Raw genomic sequence first — 18,641 nt, forward strand, 5'->3', positions numbered from 1 at the left:
GAAACAATGTTTCAGTAACATCCCTAAACAACAAAACTCAAGCAGAATACTGTTAGCACAGTCGACTTGATGCTACCATGTATAACAAAGTTACATTGTATTGGCCCCTTCAGAAAGAATTAAAAATGTTTCTTTCACTCATCTTTTCCTTTCTTTGAATGGCACTTAGTTTGTGGTTCCAGTGGCATTTTTTCAGTGTATATATGTTTACACCGGTGATGGCTATTTTCCTTTTGGTGGGGTTTTATCAGTTATTATAGGTTTAAACCTAAAACCAGATAGCCTAAATATGAATGAACACCGATCTCAAGAGGTTCTATGTCAACAACCTTTTGCCATTGCTTGCAATCCTTAGACACGATGTTCAGCAACGGAGGCCACTGCCCCTGTCACTGATTGGCTGGGTGGCTCTTTCAAAATGATGGCACTGCCTTGATTTTTTTACGCATTACACATCTCAGTTACAATCTTGTACTTCAAAGAAATTGAGAGCAAAACACGCACACTGACTTGGAACAGAGCCCCTCCACAGATTGTCATCCACAAATTGACAAGAGCTTGGTATGACTGTGGCATTGCCTTCCCAGACATCAAAAAATACTATTGGTCTGTGCAGTTAACAGCAGTTAATGACATAGGGGCATATCAACAACAACCGGCGATAATTATCGCTGAGCGCACTTAGCGCTCGGATAATTATCGCCAGCTAGCGCCGATTTTTATCGCTGAGATAGCGTGCTATTAGCAACGCTTATCTCAATAGCGATAAAAATCCTGGTGCTAAGTGGCTAACGTGTTATTATCGCTGGAAACCCAGCGAAAATCTCACGTTAGATTGTTGATAGGGACAGACAAACTTAGCCATGATATCCTCCTTCCATAGGATATCATGGCTAAGTCTGAAAAATACCAGACGTAAAAAAGCAGCGTTAACCGCGGTTAGCGCTGCTTTTTTTGTCTCTAACAGGGTTAGCGATATTCTTGATAATAGGAGAAATGTCACTTAGCGACATTTCTCCTATTATTTTACTCTGGAACGCCCCCTTTGCATCTCATTAGAGATGCAAGGGGAAGCGTAGAGTAAAAGGGTGCTAACATGCAAATTTGCATGTTAGCACCCTTGTTGATAGGGTGCTAGTTTTATCTCTGCTTTTTTGGCTTTTAAAGCCAAAAAAGCAGAGATAAAGCCCTTGTTGATATGCTCCTAAGTACCTCTTCTAATAACTGAACCTGCATACCATATGGATTGATTTACAATGCATCCAGGGGGGCCACCTTAGGGTCATATACGATGAAATGCACCACATGACTTTTAAAGGCCTGACAGCAGTTACATTGAACATTTGGCACACAACTCACGGGCGCTTGGATGGAGAGACAAAACAACTCAAGCCAGCCCCCTTGTTGTATACAGCCAGGTTGGGTAGTCTAAGGGCACAGCCTGGCTTCGATAAATAGGGTCACATAGGCTTTTCGAGGGTGGGGGGCTCTGGAACTAGGGTGGCATCATCCGTTTTACAGACTTGCAAAGCAAATTTCAGCTAGAACCCACTGAAACTTATGATTACCTACAGATGTGACATGCAGTGCAGAAAGCGCTGCAAGTGTGTGCGGGGCTCAACGAGGTCTCCCCTCTAGAGGACAGGCTACTTGGTGCCCACATGCCCCTTGAGTCAATTTCACTTAATTATCAAAAAAAAATTAACAACTCACCTGACACCCTAGTTCACTTGTGGGCACAATGGGAGCGAGATCTTGAAGGTTTTGAAGATGATGAATGTCCAGAAGCCTTGGAATCCCCTAGGGGAGTGGCCATGTGGACCAGATTCCTTTTGGTACAACTGACAATATTATACTGGTCTTACTATTCATGTACAACCTTAATAAAAATGGGCAGGACCATAGATACACAGTGTCTTAGTCAGGTAGCCACACTTTTTCATATTATATGGAAGTGCTCAGTCTTGCAAAGCTCATGGAAAGAGGTGGTCAATTGTATGAATAATTTAAGTGGTTGTAACATGGAGCCTACTGCTAAGTGGTGCTTTCTCACTATCTGGGACACGTCGGACCTAACCTGCATGGAGCAAATTTGGATAACACTAGGACTGATGTTGGCCAAATGCAACATTGCACGTCTATGGGGGGTGGAACAGCCACCACAATTAAGAGACTGGAAAAACTATATGGACTGATGCATGATTACAGATATGGTGTGTTATATCAGGGGAGGTGATGTCCCCAAAAATGGATGAAAATATGCAGAAAATGCAATGAACATAGAGGCAACAACTGTACATCTACTGCCACAACAAGTGATGATTCTTTGCTGATCTACCAGTCCAAACTGTAATTGCTGGATGGGTAGGGGAGGGGGCAGGGGGGCACAATCACAGGTGAGTGTTGAATTATGGATCATTGTCTCTGCGTTTTAATGCTTATAACAATAAAACAGAACTGTAAAAAAAAGATTTGTACCTTTTGACTGAGTGCCTATTTTTATCTCAAATTCTTCCCGAGGGCAAACCTAGAAGTAGTAGCATTAGAAGTCCTGTCAAAGTCGAACATCTTTGCTGTAAGGCCCGCTTACGCTCTTGAGGTCTTGGAAGTCCAAAGATTTTCTATATCACAACTTTCCAGACTTTCTGGAGCAGCTCTTCCTGGTCAAACCTAAGGCTCCCAGGACTTCGGTAGTTGGAGGTTAGGACTCTCTCTAGTGAAAGCCACCAGCAAGGTTCAGTTCAGGTCCAGTTGTGTCTGGTCATCGGTACCTTCAGAAATTTCCTTTAGCATGCTGTGTCACTGAAACTACACAGGTGGTCAGCCTACTGACTCTTGGAGTCCTCTTCACAGTCAGGTGGGAGCAGGTCCAGCCTTTCAAGCCTCCACACAGGTCACAGACAGCACGCCCAGGACTCTTCTGCTTTGCCTCAGGTCCAGATGCGATTCTGAAGTTCTGGAAGTGAGATGCAACTTTTGTAGGATTCACTAGCCAGTGGCACCTGGACACTTCCTATTCAATGAGAAAAAAATCCTAAGGGCAGACATCCTGACATTTTCAACACATTGCCTTACAGCAAACTGTCCCACAACACACTATTCCAAGTAAAATCCAACTATGTCAACACCCTTCTGCCATTAGAAGTTGCTGGTATCCAGCCAGAAGTACTAAACTGGTCCGGGGACAAGCTATCCCTCCCACTGGTCCGGTACCAACCTGGCTAGAGATGGCCCAGGGAAGAAAGACTTTTCTTCCCCAGGTCTTCTTTTACACTTAACTATAAATGGGCAGACCATACCCTGGTCTATTTTAAGTGAATGAAGTATGCAAACCTTTCCAGCTACCCTGCAGGGGCTGAGAAAAGTCACACACCTCTCAACCAGATCTCCCTGTGGCAAGGCTTAAGCCATTGTTTCTGCTCTTAGAGCAATTTTCACACCTTATTAGGGGAATCACTAACAGTGGCCAGCTGCTGGCAGGGTAATGCTAATTTGCTGCTGGATGTTCACTTAGTCTAATTTTTAAAAGTCTAATTTTTAAAAGTTAATTTCCTAAATATGTATCAACAATCACATTAAAACGGGAATTCAATGTTTAATAATGTATTACAAATAGTTGCTGAATCATTCATTTAGCTTGTTCTAAACAGAAATAGTATTTTAGCCATTGTTCAACGCCGCTGGAATCCAAAGAAGACAAATTGCTTAGTATGGAAGGTGCACCAGAAATGGAGTCGAAATCGCAAATGCAGTCCATTTATTCGTAAATGGATTAAAATCAGCCTTCAGCCATCAACCAACACAATTCTTTCTTATCACAATAAGAACTTCAGCAAGAATCTGCTTGCTGGCTACCATGACTTGGCTGGGAACCCCAAAATAGGAGATTATCAATTGGGAATTGATTTGTCTGAAACACTGACGTGGGGGTGATTATCCCGGCGAAATACTGCTAGTGCTTTCTTTTTATTTGTGATCATTTTACTCAATATAAAAAGCCCTGATGAAGTTCTTAATGTAATAAGAAGAAGACACGTTGTCTGAAGGCTGATTTTCATCCATTTACGAATAAAGAATAATATATGGACTACATTTGCGATTTCAACACCATTTCTGGTGCACCTTGCATACTAAGCAGAAATAAGATTTTATTCTAAAATTTCATTTTTTCTCATATGACAGCTACAACACTTGGTATTCAGTCAAAATATTGAGTTTGAAATGTCAACTTACACTAATATCGAATTTTAAATTTAGTGACACAGAAATATCGACAGCAAGAATATTGTGGTCAAGAATATCACCATATAAGATATATCGATTTTAAAAATATAGAAGTCAATAATATTGTTTGCAAAAATATAGTTGTTTAAAATATTGTTTAGTATATTAGTCTATATTTTAAATGTATGTGATATATTTTTTGTATAAGTATTGTTTATGTTTTTTAATATATGTGCTAAGATTTTAGTAGTTATTAATTTTATTTTAATTACATTTTGCATTTTTTAGTTCCGTAGTGGGTTGTGGGTTTATAGGGGAATAGGGTGGGAAGTAATTTAATTATAATAAATTAATGAATATATTTATTTACTAATATTTTTTAATTGATATTTCATAATGTTAATTGTGTTTTTAGTTTTTTGGGGGTAAATTTTAGGTGCGGGTTGTGGGGTTTATGAGGAAAAGGGTGAGAAGTTATTTGTTTTCAATTAATAAATAATTTGACAGCTGAGGAAATTATTACCCCTCCTCTCTTTCTCTTCCCTGCGGACGGTGGTTACCGCATTGACCGTGTCCCGCCTGACTATGGCAATGCACTTTACATTGGATTACCCGAAAAGCTACTAGGCAAGCTGCAAGTAGCAATGAATGATGCAGCTAGGCTGATTTTCAATCTCCCTAGACGGGCATGGGCCACACCTCTGTTGCAACAGCTTCACTGGCTCTCCATCAAGCAGTGAGCCAAGTTTAAAGGACTCTGCATCACCCACAAAGTCCTTTATGGACAGGCTCCACCGCTCCAGTTTACATCAAGGAGAGCCTGGAGAGTTGCGTCTCTGGACGCATCCTCCGGTCATCAGAGCCAGGCTGGCTGGCCTGTCCACGCTTCAACACAATGACCAAAGGGGGGAGAGCCTTCTCGGTCCTGATCCCACAGCGGTGGAATAAGCTGCCAGGAAACCTTCGTAAGAAAAAATCCCTTCTCCCTTTTAGAAGAAAATTGAAGACCCTACTCTTTACAGAAGCCTGGGCATAATCACATGCACCGACCGGAGACTAATAGTCACTCACTGGGGTGGGACATAGCTACTCTCTCTTTAGCGCTTAAAGACCTGCCGGTGATCATGCGCTCTACAAATCTCAATTAACAGAACATAACAGTTGTTGTGGGGTTTATAGGGGTAAAGTAGGGCAGTAATTTATTTGTAATGAATTAATAATTAGTTGGTAATTAATATTAATTAATTAATTGACAATTGATTATGATAATTGTGTAATTAATTTTAGGTGCAGGTTTAGGGGTTTATAGGGGTAAAGGGTGGGAAGTATTTTTTTAATTATTAATAATGAGTTGGTAATTAAAATGAATTAATTAATTGACAATTATGATAATTGTGTTATTAATTTAATGTGGAGTTTGTGGGATTTTTAGGGGTAAAGTGTAGGAAGTAATTTTTTTAAAATGTATTAATGACTAGCTGATAATTATCATTTATTGTTTCATTAATTGACATTTAATTAGTGTAATTGTTTAAATATTTTGTATGGGTTTGGGATTTATAGGGGTGAAGGGAGGGGAGTAAATGAATATTACTTACGTTATAATTAGTTGTAAAATACTATTAGATATTAAATTGATAGAGTTTTTTAATTTTGTGATTCATTTTTTTACAGTTTAATTTTAGGTGTGAATTGTATGGATTATAGATGCAAAGGGTGGGGAGTGAATTACATGTTTTGTGTTTCATTTTGTTTTTTAATTAATAATATCTGTTTAATTGATAAATAATTATGTTAATTACTGCAAATATATTTTCCCCGATGTGGGTTGTGAGTTGTGTAGTGATATAGGGTAGGAAGTAAATAGACTAAATGTGTGTAATAATTCATGTTTTTGTTAATAAATAGTTTCTGAATAAAAATATGTATTTGTTTGAAAAATATTTGTATATAATAAAGTATTTGTGATATGTATTTAACATTATAATATGTTTTATATTTTATTTTTAATATTACATATATTTTATGTTAATTGTTAACATTTTTAAATACTTTTTTATTTACTCTAAAAAAAAAAATGTCTTTTGGTGATGATAATTTGTTTGTTTTTAATTTTGAATTAATACCAAGAGGGAGTCACTGTTCCTAAGAAGAGACAAAAGAGGGAGTGGAAAGTACTGGTTGTGTGCTACTCTATCTATGGGGGACCGTGTGACCTCATCTTAACGCCCTCACACACCCTGAAGGATGTCATGCTTCATCATTGGGCTTTACTCCTCGTCAGGCCGGCGCTGCAAAGCCCTACGGGTCCCCCTAAGGGTCTCTTCATCGGAGATCTTTTGATGAAGCCTTATGGGTGCGTTGGTGTAAGTGACAGTGAAGTCCTAAATAGTGTTTTAAAAAATGGCTGCAGGAGAGTGAAAAGTTTTATTAGGGTGATCCCTCTGTCAAAAACAACGTAAGTGGTGCTGCTCTAAGGGATATTATGTCCCTCTGTAGCTAGGTAAACCATATGTTCCTAATGGACATACATTACGGTCAACATGTTTCGCGCTTTTGGGCGGTCTCAGAAGGAGATCCATAGCGCTTTGTCAGGACCAAAAATAGTTATATATATATATATCAACAGCGGCATGAAGGTGCCATCGTCACCAGATTGTTGAAGGGAGTAGTACTTCTGAAATGACAAAAGTATAGACCAAGAGTACAAATATCCATTCTAATGGTAGTTTGTTTTGTCCGGGTCGTCCATTGGAGTGCCTGGTGCTCATAACCATCAGCGTGACTATTATCACTATTAGTTGGCATATGTACAAGTGAGCTATCAGTGCTGCGATCATTAAATTTAAAATTAAAAGGAGATAATAAAAAAGGGACAGACATACAAACATAGGAATAAGATCAATGATTAGTGCCATAATAATACTGTGCCAGGGTTGTTCTCTACCCATATGTTACCCATATAGCCATACTTCTGCCCTGGTTGTATACCGACGTAGACGTGGTTTTGTTCAAACAGGTTCATATGTCAGATAAGTAAGTGAACCTAAGATGTCTAGTGAGATAATATCATAGGGCCCGACCAATGATGGCAAACCTCGAGACACTGTTTTAGCAAATGTACAAAATAAACCACATTTCTCACCCCTTAGTATTTGGGTTAAGACCACATGAGATCAGTGAGAGTTCACTCGAGAACTGTAAAAAAGATAGAAAGAGGAAAAGGAACAACACATAGTATTAGAGGGCTCTGTTGCGCCCCGTTGTATTATCAAGGATGGTTATTTAAGAACCAGAAAAGAACCTCTGGTCAAATTGCGGGAGCAAGATTTGCATTTTTGTAGTGGTGGCTTTGTATGCAGAGCATAGGTAATCGCAATTAATGTTGAGTGCTATAGTGGGATCGTTTTTTGAGGTTATTAACCCAAAGTTCAGTTCCTTGACATATTATGTGTGGGTATTGGTGTTTCTATGCTACCTCAATCCATAGTATCTCGTCGTTAAGGCCTTGGATATTCGTCCCAAGGCAATGGACCCATATTTGCTATTTTGGAATAGGGTATTGGTTGTCCATAATGGAATTGATTCAATGATAGTCCAGGTCACTTGATCTGGTGTGTGTCCCTTTTCAATGTAGCGCCTGCTCATTTTGGTGGTGCTTCTTTTGCAACAAATGTTGTTTCTGTGTTCATTCATCCTTGTTCGCACAGCTCTAGATGTCATTCCTATATATAGGAGGTTGCAAGGAGATTTAACCATGTAGACACAGTGTGTTGTGTTGCAGTTTGTATGTCTTTTCTGTGTCCACTCCTGGTTGTTCAGTTGGAGTGTTTTGGTATGTGTTGTCAATGGACAGACATTGCAAGTTCCACATGGAGAGTGCCCTTTGACCGTTGGTAGATCCCATAGTGTCCTTTGGTTGTCCCCCTGTTTCTTCTGAGGTCTCGTGTGGATGACGATATCCTTTAAGTTCTGTGTGCATCTGAACGCAAATATTGGGCATTCCAGTTGCATTCCGCCTGTGTTCAGGATGTTCCAGTGTTTCAACAGAATCTTTTTGACCTGGTTAGATTGAGGTATGTAAGTAGTTACAGACATGATTGTCCCACCCTTCTGTTTTTCATGTGTTTCTAAGAGCGCTTCCCGGTGATTGTTTCGTGCGCGTTTTTGCACATTTTTGATGGCTAGTTTCTCTTTTCTACATTTTGCTAAGTTCTGCTGCCTGTGTTTCATTTTTAATTTAATGATCACAGCACTGATTGCTCACTTGTACATACGCCAACCAATAGCGATAATAGTCACACCAATTGTTATGAGCACCAGGCCCTCCAATAGACAACCCGGACAAAATGAACTACCATTAAAATGGATATTTGTACTCTTGGTCTATACTTTTGTTGTTTCAGAAGTACTACTCCCTTCAACAATCTGGTGACACTGGCACCTTTAGGCCGCTGTTGATATAAATATAGAACTATTTTTGGTCCTGACAAAGCGCTCTGGATCTCCTTCTGAGACCGTCCAAAAGCGTGAAACATGTTGACCGTAATATATGTCCATTAGGGACATATGGTTTACCTAGCTACAGAGGGACATAATATCCCTTAGAGCAGCACCACTCACGTTGTTTTTAATAATGATAGGGGGAGCACGCAAACAGCATCCCCGAACAGGAAAAACGCATCGGGAATGGGCGGAACAAGCAATTCCACTTGCTCGCGGAATTTTGCATATCTCGCAGAGATTTTTTACATCTTCGCTGAACTTTGCGTAATGCGACTACACAAATTCCGTCCAGGCCTGCCCGTAGGGCATTGCAGCACCGGCCCGGCGAGAAGGAAAGCCCAATGATGAAGCATGACATCCTTCGGGGTGTGTGAGGGCATTAAGATGAGGACACACTGTCCCCAGTAGATAGAGTAGCACACGACTAGAGTACTTTCCCCTCCATCTTTTGTGTCTTAGTATGAACAGTGACTCCCTTTTGGTATTAGTTTAACTTCAGGAGCTCGAGTCACTGGACCTCAAAACTAGCTCCTAGTGTCTCCCCACTTCATTAATAAGATTTAATTTTGAACTTATTGGAATGAGAACAGTACATTTTACCCTTCTGCAATCCAACACTTTCCCTATTGATGCGCTGACTGGAGTGGGAATAGTAAATGTTGTCCCTCTTCTATCCAATACTTTCCCTACTGTTGCACACACTAGAGTGTGAAAAGTAATTTTTACCCTTCGGCTAGCCAAGACTTTACCTACTGTTGTACTCACTGGATTGGGAATAGTAATTGTTACCCCTCCGTTATCCAACACTTTCCTACTGTTGCACTCATTAGAGTGGGAATAGTAATTTTTTCAGCTCCGCTATCCAACACTTTCCATACTGTTGCACTGACTGCAGTGGGAATAGTAATTTTTACCCCTTCGCTATCCAACACTTTACCTACTGTTGCACTCATTGCAGTGGGAAGAGTAATTTTTAACAACTCTGCAATCCAACACTTTCCTTACTGTTGCACTGACTGAAGTGGGAATAGAAATGTCTACCCCCTCCACTATCCAACACTTTTCCTACTGTTGCACTCATTGGAGTGGGAATAGTAATTTTTACCTCCCAACTATCCAACACTTTCCCTACTGTTGCACTCACTGGAGTGGGAATAGTAAATGTTATCGCTCTGTTATGCAATACTTTCCCTACTGTTGCACCCAGTTGAGTGGGTATAGTAATTTTTACCCGTCCGCTATCCAACACTTTCCCTACTGTTGCACTCATTGTAGTGGGAATAGTAATTTATACCCCTCATCTATCCAACACTTTCCCTACTGTTGCACAGACTGGAGAGGTTTTATGTTATTGGTTTATATATAAATATATAGCATGCTTATTGAAATGCTGTCCCTCTGCCTTAACAACAACTTTTTCCTCTTTGAAGACAGGTGGTACAAACAGAAGATCGGTACTGCTATGGGAAGTTGCTTTGTGCTGAGCTTTGCCTGTATGCTAATGGGATGGCTGGAGGAACAAATGGTATGGAGTGATGTGAATGAGTACCTGACCAGACACACTGTTTTCTGGACCCGATATAGTGATGATATCTGCATGGTATGGGGTGGCAGTAAACCAGACCTGGACAAATTCCTTAAGGTGCTAGGAGAGAACGAGGTGAATCTTCATTTTACACATAAATGTGACAAAGAAAAAATTGATTTTCTGGATGTGGGTATACAAATAAAGGAGGGGCCATGTTCACTACCCTGCACAGAAAAGCTACCGCAGGGAATAGTCTCCTACGTGCTAAAAGCCATCACCCACATAAACTTAAATGGAGTATTCCATATGGAGAACTGATAAGAGCAAAGCGTAACTGCAACACCAATGCAAGCTATGAGAAAGACAGAAACACCATGGTACACAGATTCAAGGAGAGAGGTTATCCAGATAAAGTTCTCTGCACAGCTGTTGAGAGAACAGCTTCACAAAATAGAGCAGCCTTGCTGGTAAAAAAGACCCCAAACTGAGAATTAGACCAATCATATAAGGATGATAACTGAATTTAGTGTCGAGTCTGACCCTTAAGAAACACTGGCACATTGTTAAAAATGATCCAGTGATAGGAACTAAAAGTCAGTGAATACCCAATGGTCACATACAGGAAGGCAAGATCCTTTAAAGACATGCTATTCAGTATCTACATGGGGACCAGCAAACAAAGTTGGATCCAACAGCAGAAGGGCTTTTTTAAGTGTGGGAAATGCAAGGCCTGTAGTACCAGCAAGAATAGGAAAACGTACCCATTACCTACTGGGAAAACTGGGAACATAACCAAATTCATGAATTGTAATACTGATTATTGTATATATGCTATAATATGTCCTTGCAATAAGATGTACATAGGCAGCACCATCTTCCCTGTGAAGAAGTGAATTCTTGAGCATATTAGAGCTATCAGAAACAGTGATCTGAGTTATTCTACTGCTAGACACTGGCTGAAGTACCATGATAATAACACTAACAGTCTGTCTTTCTTTGGTGTTGACAGGATGGCGACAAGCCCGAGAGGGGGCGACCGCGAGAAACAACTGCGGATACTGGAATCTAAGTACATCATACTCCTCGACACTAAGAACCCCTTCGGTCTGAATGAAGATGAAGAACTTTTTGTCCACATAGGATGAGTACACCACCAGTTGAATTTCATTTCTCTGCTTCCATGCTGATATCTGATTTCTCTGTGTGCACTGTGGCTCGAGGAGGGCTCTCTATCGATACACAGTGCTAGCAGGTTGGAAACTTCCCATGAAGCGTATCCTGCATTGTCCCCCCTCCCTCCGGGGAACTAGGATTGTGCATTTCCCCATAGTTTGGCCTTGGCCCCATATGATTCACCTCCTAGAATGATGACATTAGTAGCTGGTCCGCCCATTTTTAATCCCCCCCTTTTCTTCTCCTTTGAGTTTCATAATTGTTGTTATTATATAAATCCCTTTTTAATCCACTCACTTACACCTCCCCCCACACGTCAGGCACTTGCTGACAATTCTCCCTGTCCTCCCCCTCCCCGTAATGAGCACCCCCTCACGCCAATTGATTAATCGGTTTTAGCATTGGCAAAATGAGATATAGGTTTGGGACACATTAGGGTCCCTGTGAATGTAACAGGGATATTTTGTTTGCTTTTCCTTTTTTCTTTCTGTAATGTACAGAATTATTGGGACCGTAATTGTGACATGGTGCATTATTTAGGTGGCAACACGGTTGACCGGCTGCCCCCAAACTGAATGGGCCACAGGGCCATGGATGTACAAGTTTTGCTTGTTTAATCTTTGTTCTGGACTTAACTCTAACCTGCAGTAAATACTTTACAATTATCTAGCACTCATACAGGCCACTCGGCCAGAGAACCTATAGTGCGCCTTATAATGAAATTCAGGATATCGTCAGGTTTTGAGTGAATTATGAATTAACAAATGTGCAAATATATGTATGTTTCAGAAATACAAAACATAGCCTGTCTTTCAGACAACAAGCACAAGAACTACATTGATTGTATATTTTTTCCATGTCTATACAACATGATGGTCCTACTTTTATGTTTAGTGAATGCACTTGATGGTGATCACCAGTGGTGGAACTTTGGCTTTGTGAAAAAAGATCGCTATATATATATACACATATGTATATATACATATAAAGATATATTTGTTACATTTTTATATCATTTTTATATCATTTTAAAATGATAAAATACATACATTAATTATTTAATACTTGTTTTAAAGTAAATATATACATATAAATTCATTATTATATATGTGTGTTTCAACTTTTTAAAATTAAGTTTATTTGTTAAATTTGTTAAAATGTCTATTAAATCTGATTTATTTTTCTCCAATTAATTTTTTCTTTAAAAAAATTGATATTTATATTTATATCTATATATATACATATATATATATATATTCACTAAAAAAACCATAGTTTTCAGGGGAGTTATAGTTAGCTGGACTTTTCACTTGTACAAAACCATTGAAATTCCCCCGTTATAGTTAGTTCAACTAACTATAACTCGCGCACCCGCAATGCACTGCTGATGACGTCACATATTACATCACTCATGACATGGTCAGTGACATCACTCATGACATCACTGATGACATCTCAAATGACATCACTGATGACATCACTGATGACATCATCCAGTGAATGTGTGTTTTTCTGAAAATTAAATATGTTTTATATATGTATATCTCAAGGTCGATGGAAGAATAAATGGGTATATAAGTGTCTAAATGGATGATTTGTTTTTGAAAAATTGATTGTGTAACTGACTGATTAAGTGTATTATAGTGAATACATGGCTTAGTGAGTAATGTTTAAATATGTAAATATCTGTATCAGTCTCTCACTGTGTATAAGTGGCTGCATGGGTTGGTGAGTAGCTACATGGGTGTCTATATAGGTTATTAGTTGGTCTTTTGAGTATCAGTCTGAGTGTCTGCATGGTTCGGTGGGGGTATTACGTAGTGCATAGGTGCATGAATGAGTGACTCACTGTTTGTATGTGTTGAACACAGCATGTGTGCAGGACTGTATGGGTGGATGAGTGTGTGTATGGGTGTGTTAGTGAGTGAATGACTGTCTCAATAGTGTCTTTATGAGTAACTACATATATTTTAAACTAGTATATGTGACTATTGGTGTATATATGTGAGTATATGTGAGAGTGAGAGATTGAAAGAGTTCCTGTATGAATAAGTATGTGTTTCTATAAGTGATTGTTTAAAAGACTAAGTATGTGTAATTTTCCGTAGAAGTAAGTGTGGTGGTGTGTGTATAACTGCATATGCAAGTAAATGTATGTTTGATTCTTTATTAGCATGAGTGACTATGTGTGTGAGTAACTCTATGGATGAGTGGCATTGTGTAACAGGATGTATAGGTGTATGAGTACATATGATGAGTGAGTACATGTATGAGTGACTGTATAGGACTGTTGGTGAATGAGTGGATGTGTATGTGGATCTTAGAATTACTGAAGAGGTTGTTGTAACTGGTATTGGTATGTCCATTGTTTTGAAAATTTTAGTCTCTATTTTTGAATGTGTGTATCAAAGGTTATATTAGGGTGAGAGGAGGTCTGCCACTCTATCACAAGGATGATGTCATCAGTGATGTCATTTGAGATGTCATCAGTGATGTCATGAGTGATGTCACTGACCATGTCATTAGTGATGTAATATGTGACGTCATCAGCAGTGCATTGCGGGCGCGCGAGTTATAGTTAGCTGAACTAACTATAACGGGGGAATTTCAATGGTTTTGTACAAGTGAAAAGTCCAGCTAACTATAACACCCCTGAAACCTATGGTTTTTTCAGTGAATTTCTGAGGTTTTTTAAATGCTAATTCCTAACTATAACGTGCCTGAAACCTATGGTTTTTTCTGTGAATTTCAAAGGTTTTTTAAATGCTAATTTCTAACTATGCCTACAGAGATAGGACATGTGAAGAAAGAAGAAAAAATGCCCAGAAAGAAACAAAAGAAGTGCAGAAAGAAGCAACAGAAGTCCTCAAATACGAAGATAAGTGCAGGAAGAAGGATAACGTGCAGAAAGAACAAAAAGAAGAGCAGAAAGAAGCCTTGTTGCAAAATCATCCTGTACCCTCAACTTTTTCAGACGGATACTGGTGGTAACTGAGTCTGACTAACCAGTCCTAGAGCCAGTGCTATGTTAAAAGACACTTAGAATACAGTGAAAACACCTACATACACTAGGGAACATTATGCGTTGGGGTCCCCCTGTGATTAGCATGACCTCCTCTGTAAGCCCCTAGTATATAATAGGGCATGGGGATTAAAACTACCTCTTAAAACAGGCCACAGTGCGTTTTTGCACACGTTAACTCAGGCCCGTCCCCTCCCTTCACCACTGTGTAAACACGCCCTGTGTCCGTTTTTAGTTGGGAGATTAAGTTCATTTGAATCCTGAGGGTCCCTAGGGTCCAACTAGCCCACTAGGTACCTCCAGTAAGTGCCACAGAGCTGCGTTGCAAAGAGGTGTAAAAAGTGGCACGGCCTGGACCACCTCTCTGCAATGCAGCTCAGTGGCGCTTACTGGAAGCACTTGGTGGGCTAGTTAGCCCCCAGGGGATCTCAGTATTGAAGGGAAATTATATCCCCAATTTAAAACGTGCCATAGTGCGTGTTTGCACATGTCACCTCAGGCCCCGTCCCCTCCCTTCACCACTGTGTAAACGTGCCCTGTGGCTGTTCTAAGTTGAGAGATTAAGTCCCCTTGAATCCTAAGGGTCCCTAGGGTCAAACTAGACCACTAGGTACCTCCAGTAAGCGCCACAGAGCTGTGTTGCAGAGAGGTGTAAAAAGGGGCTTGGCCTCAGAACACCTGTCTGCAGCGCAGCTCCCTGGCGCATACTGGGGATGCCTGTTGGGGGCACATTTGCAGAGTGCTGCACGGAGGGGGCATGGCCTCCGGCACGATGCCAGTCTTTTATTTATTTTAATTTTTTAAGAAGGGGGGGCTGTGTGGTTCCCCTTCTTATTCTAATTTATTGGCCCTGATGACCCCATCCCCCAGGGCCTGTCTCCTAATTATATTTTTTTGACCCCAATCCCCAGGGCCAGCCACTGTTTTTTATTATTTTTAAAAAATATATATTTATAGACACACCTAGGACATGCTGGACAAACCGTACGTACCTATCACCATGACGATTTGCGTGATATTCATTAAAAGGCGGTATGGTACCCTCCCTCTTCATGATTTCCAATCCAGTTGGAACAAGGTAAATACGTACCCAACAGGTTGCCCTGGGTGTGCCTCGCCCACAGAGTCCATTGGCCACTTTATAATTGCCTGCCAGGCGTACAGGCAACCCAGATTAAGGTGGCTCAAACCTGTCTGCAAAAATCTGGGTATAAGGTCTACAAGGGTGGCACTGCGCATTTTGACATATGAAACATCTGTCCCAAGTATAATCTGTGGGACCGCCAAGTACCTGGGTTGGGCCTGGAGGTTAAGACGTAGGTTGCTCAAGGTGCATCATTTATAAGTACACCATCCACCTACTTGAATTCGCAACCTATTCTGTCTACATTACTAATGTTAGAGGACATGTGAACATAATATGAGCATATGTGAACTCTTTTATCTTTTTTAACTTTGTATGAATTGAAGTCGTTTGTTGTAGTATGGTTTGTTTTAAACTGTCTTTTATATACATTGTGCTGAACTTTTATGACATTCTTGTCAATGTCGAATAAAGTACTACAACAACAACAACATTAAAAGGCGACTATGCATGCAATGAATCCACGTGGAATGTATTTACACCACTAGTGAAGCTCTGACATGTCTGATGCCCTACCGTGCCTAATCCCGGTAGACACCCTTGTCGTTTATTTATACAAACATGGGTAGCTATTGACGGGCACATTTAATACACATGCACACCAAGCCTTTCAAAGGGGATTCGGCAAAAATTCGACCAAAACTATGCAAGAAACCCCCCTCACGGTTAATAAAACACACATCCCCTGCCGGATGTGTAATACTTTTTATTTTACTCTCGGGAAAGGGGACGAACATCACTTGAGAGTCACAGCGCGCTCCTGACAGAGCCCAATGCTGTGTTACACCCACCATTGCCTGCAGAGTGCCACACACCTCTGTGTTGTATTCCACTAGCTAGTGCATATGCTATGACACTCTCTAGCCCATGTGCACTGTAACACCACCCCGTGAATATGTCATGCCACACTTGTCTTCGCACGGGTTATATTGCCCCATCTAACGTGCCTTCCTCGATGCCTATGTTATAACGCACAGTGCTATGCCATACATATTACAATCTGGGATCCATATCTTTGTCACAGTGCATATGCAACGTTACACTCCCCAGCACATATTTTATATTACAACTTTAGAAACTAGTTAGGTTACACAAACTGCCCTGTGCATATTACACTCCAAGGCGCATATCGCATAGCACGCGCTAGTGCCTGTGCTATCTCGCGCTCTCCAATGAATCTGTCATTGCGCACAATGTATTGCATATTATATTTCACGCCCGGTTCATCTTATATCACACTTTTTGGTGCATAGTTTATACCATACACTATATCTAGTTTTCATTTTCAATCGTGCTCTCAGGACTATGTTCTATATAACACTGTGTTCACCTACCCTTTTCACGGGCATTACATTTTGCAATAGGGGGTGGAGGGTCAGGGGGTGTTTCTGCCAAGTGAGCCCGGAGTCACAGTCACAAACGTCCTCTTCTTCCTGAATAAAAGTGAGATCATGCTGCATACTTGTTCATATTTTAAGTAGTTCGCACAGACACAAAACAATAAAGTTCCTAATACCCGCCTTCTCTGAACAGTTAGCTTGCTGCCCCATCCCCTCCTCCCTATCCTCTGTTGTGTGAATCCATGGACTAGCCTCCTCCCTCCTGCCATGCATGGTCTGATGTGCTGCCACTGCCCTCAATTTAGTATGATGTACCAGTCCACTCCTCCTGCCCTCCATTGCCCAATTCTATGCCCCATCATTGACCTCCTGCTTAAACTCTGTGCTTAGCTTGCTGCCCCTATTCTCCTTCCCCCTTCCCTCCGATGTCTTTGTGCATGCCCCTGCTCCATCCTTTTTGCCCACCATGTCCCATGGATCTGCCACTCCTATCTACTCTGAGTGTTCTGTTGAGCTGCCACTCCCCTCCCACCTGCCTAGCATTGTCAGATGACTGTAACCTGTCCCTGCCACCTCCACCCTGCCTGTCCACATGCCATGCCCCTATCCTCTTCCTCCTGTCCTACATGGTCCATTGTACTGCCACACCCTTCTGCCCTCCCTGGTCTGTTGTGCTGCAACTGCTCCTCCTGCCTGCCCCATGTGGTCTGTTGTGAGGCCCCTTCCCCTGAACTTTCTTGTCTGTGCACAGGTCCTGACCCTCCCTTCTATCCTCCATCGTCCTTTGTCCATGCCCCTACACCCTCCTTCTTGCCCATCATAGCCATTGTGCTGCCACTAACCCTCCCACTTGCCATGCATGGTCTTCTGTGCTGCCATGGCCCCTCCCACCTTCCCTGTGTGGTCAGTTAGCTGCCCCTGACCCCCTCCCACCTTCCCTCCATGGTCTGTGTGTATGCCATCACAGTCTCACTGTTGCTCTTCATGGTGTGTCTTGCTTCTAGTGCCCATCCTGCCTGACCTCCATGGCTATCTTGCTGCTCCTGTCCTGCCCCCTTGCCCCCAGCCCTCTGTGTACATGTGCAGACCCCTACTGCCTCCCTCCTGGCTTGTCTGTTCCATTGTAATGCCCCTGATCCATCCCTCCTGCCCTTTATGGTCTGTTATGCTGCAGCTTTCTCTCCTGTCTGTCCATTATGGTCAGCTAGCTACCATTGCCTCTTGCCCCTCTGTTCTCTGTTGTCCATGTGCATGGTCCTGTCCCCTCCCTCTTGCTTTCTATGGATTGTGGTGCTGCACTCCCGTCCTGAATGCCCTGTGTGGTGTATTGTGCTGCTGCAAACCCTGATGCCTGCCCTGCAGGGTCAGTTTGGTGCACCTCTCCATGTCCCTCCTGTCCCCTGTTATCCAAGTCCATGTCCCTATCCCATTTCCTTCCATGATCCAATGTACCATACTTGCGAACATTTTGAACTTGGTAAGAGGGAGATTTTGAAAAAAAACTGGGGTATTGATTTTCCCCTTTGAGTTACATTGAAAAAGAGGAGATTGTAGACAGGAGACAGATCAAATAAAGCCCATTTGAGCTTAAAAACATTGGACGTTTCCTGGCTGAATCGGGTCTGTTGGCATGTATGGTTGTCCTACCATTGCCTCTTCCTTCTGCCCACAATGGTCTATTACATTGCCACAGCCTCTCTTGCA

General features: G+C 41.4%; 1 protein-coding gene across 9 annotated transcripts in view; it reads right to left on the reverse strand.

Annotated features, from left to right (window-relative positions):
• LOC146817850 (amine sulfotransferase-like) overlaps nucleotides 1-18,641 on the reverse strand; it is a 600,799-nt gene that overhangs the window by 487,653 nt on the left and 94,505 nt on the right. For 2 of the 9 annotated variants that reach the window (XM_085611328.1, XM_085611326.1), the window contains one exon: nucleotides 2,479-3,013. The exons of the other annotated variants lie outside the window; for them this stretch is intronic. The gene's annotated coding sequence lies outside the window, so the exon portion shown is untranslated. Of the gene's footprint in view, nucleotides 1-2,478; nucleotides 3,014-18,641 lie in introns of those variants that run through there. 9 annotated transcript variants of the gene reach the window in all.

Source organism: Triturus cristatus, chromosome 6 (assembly GCF_964204655.1).
Source record: "Triturus cristatus chromosome 6, aTriCri1.1, whole genome shotgun sequence".
NCBI lineage: Eukaryota > Metazoa > Chordata > Amphibia > Caudata > Salamandridae > Triturus > Triturus cristatus.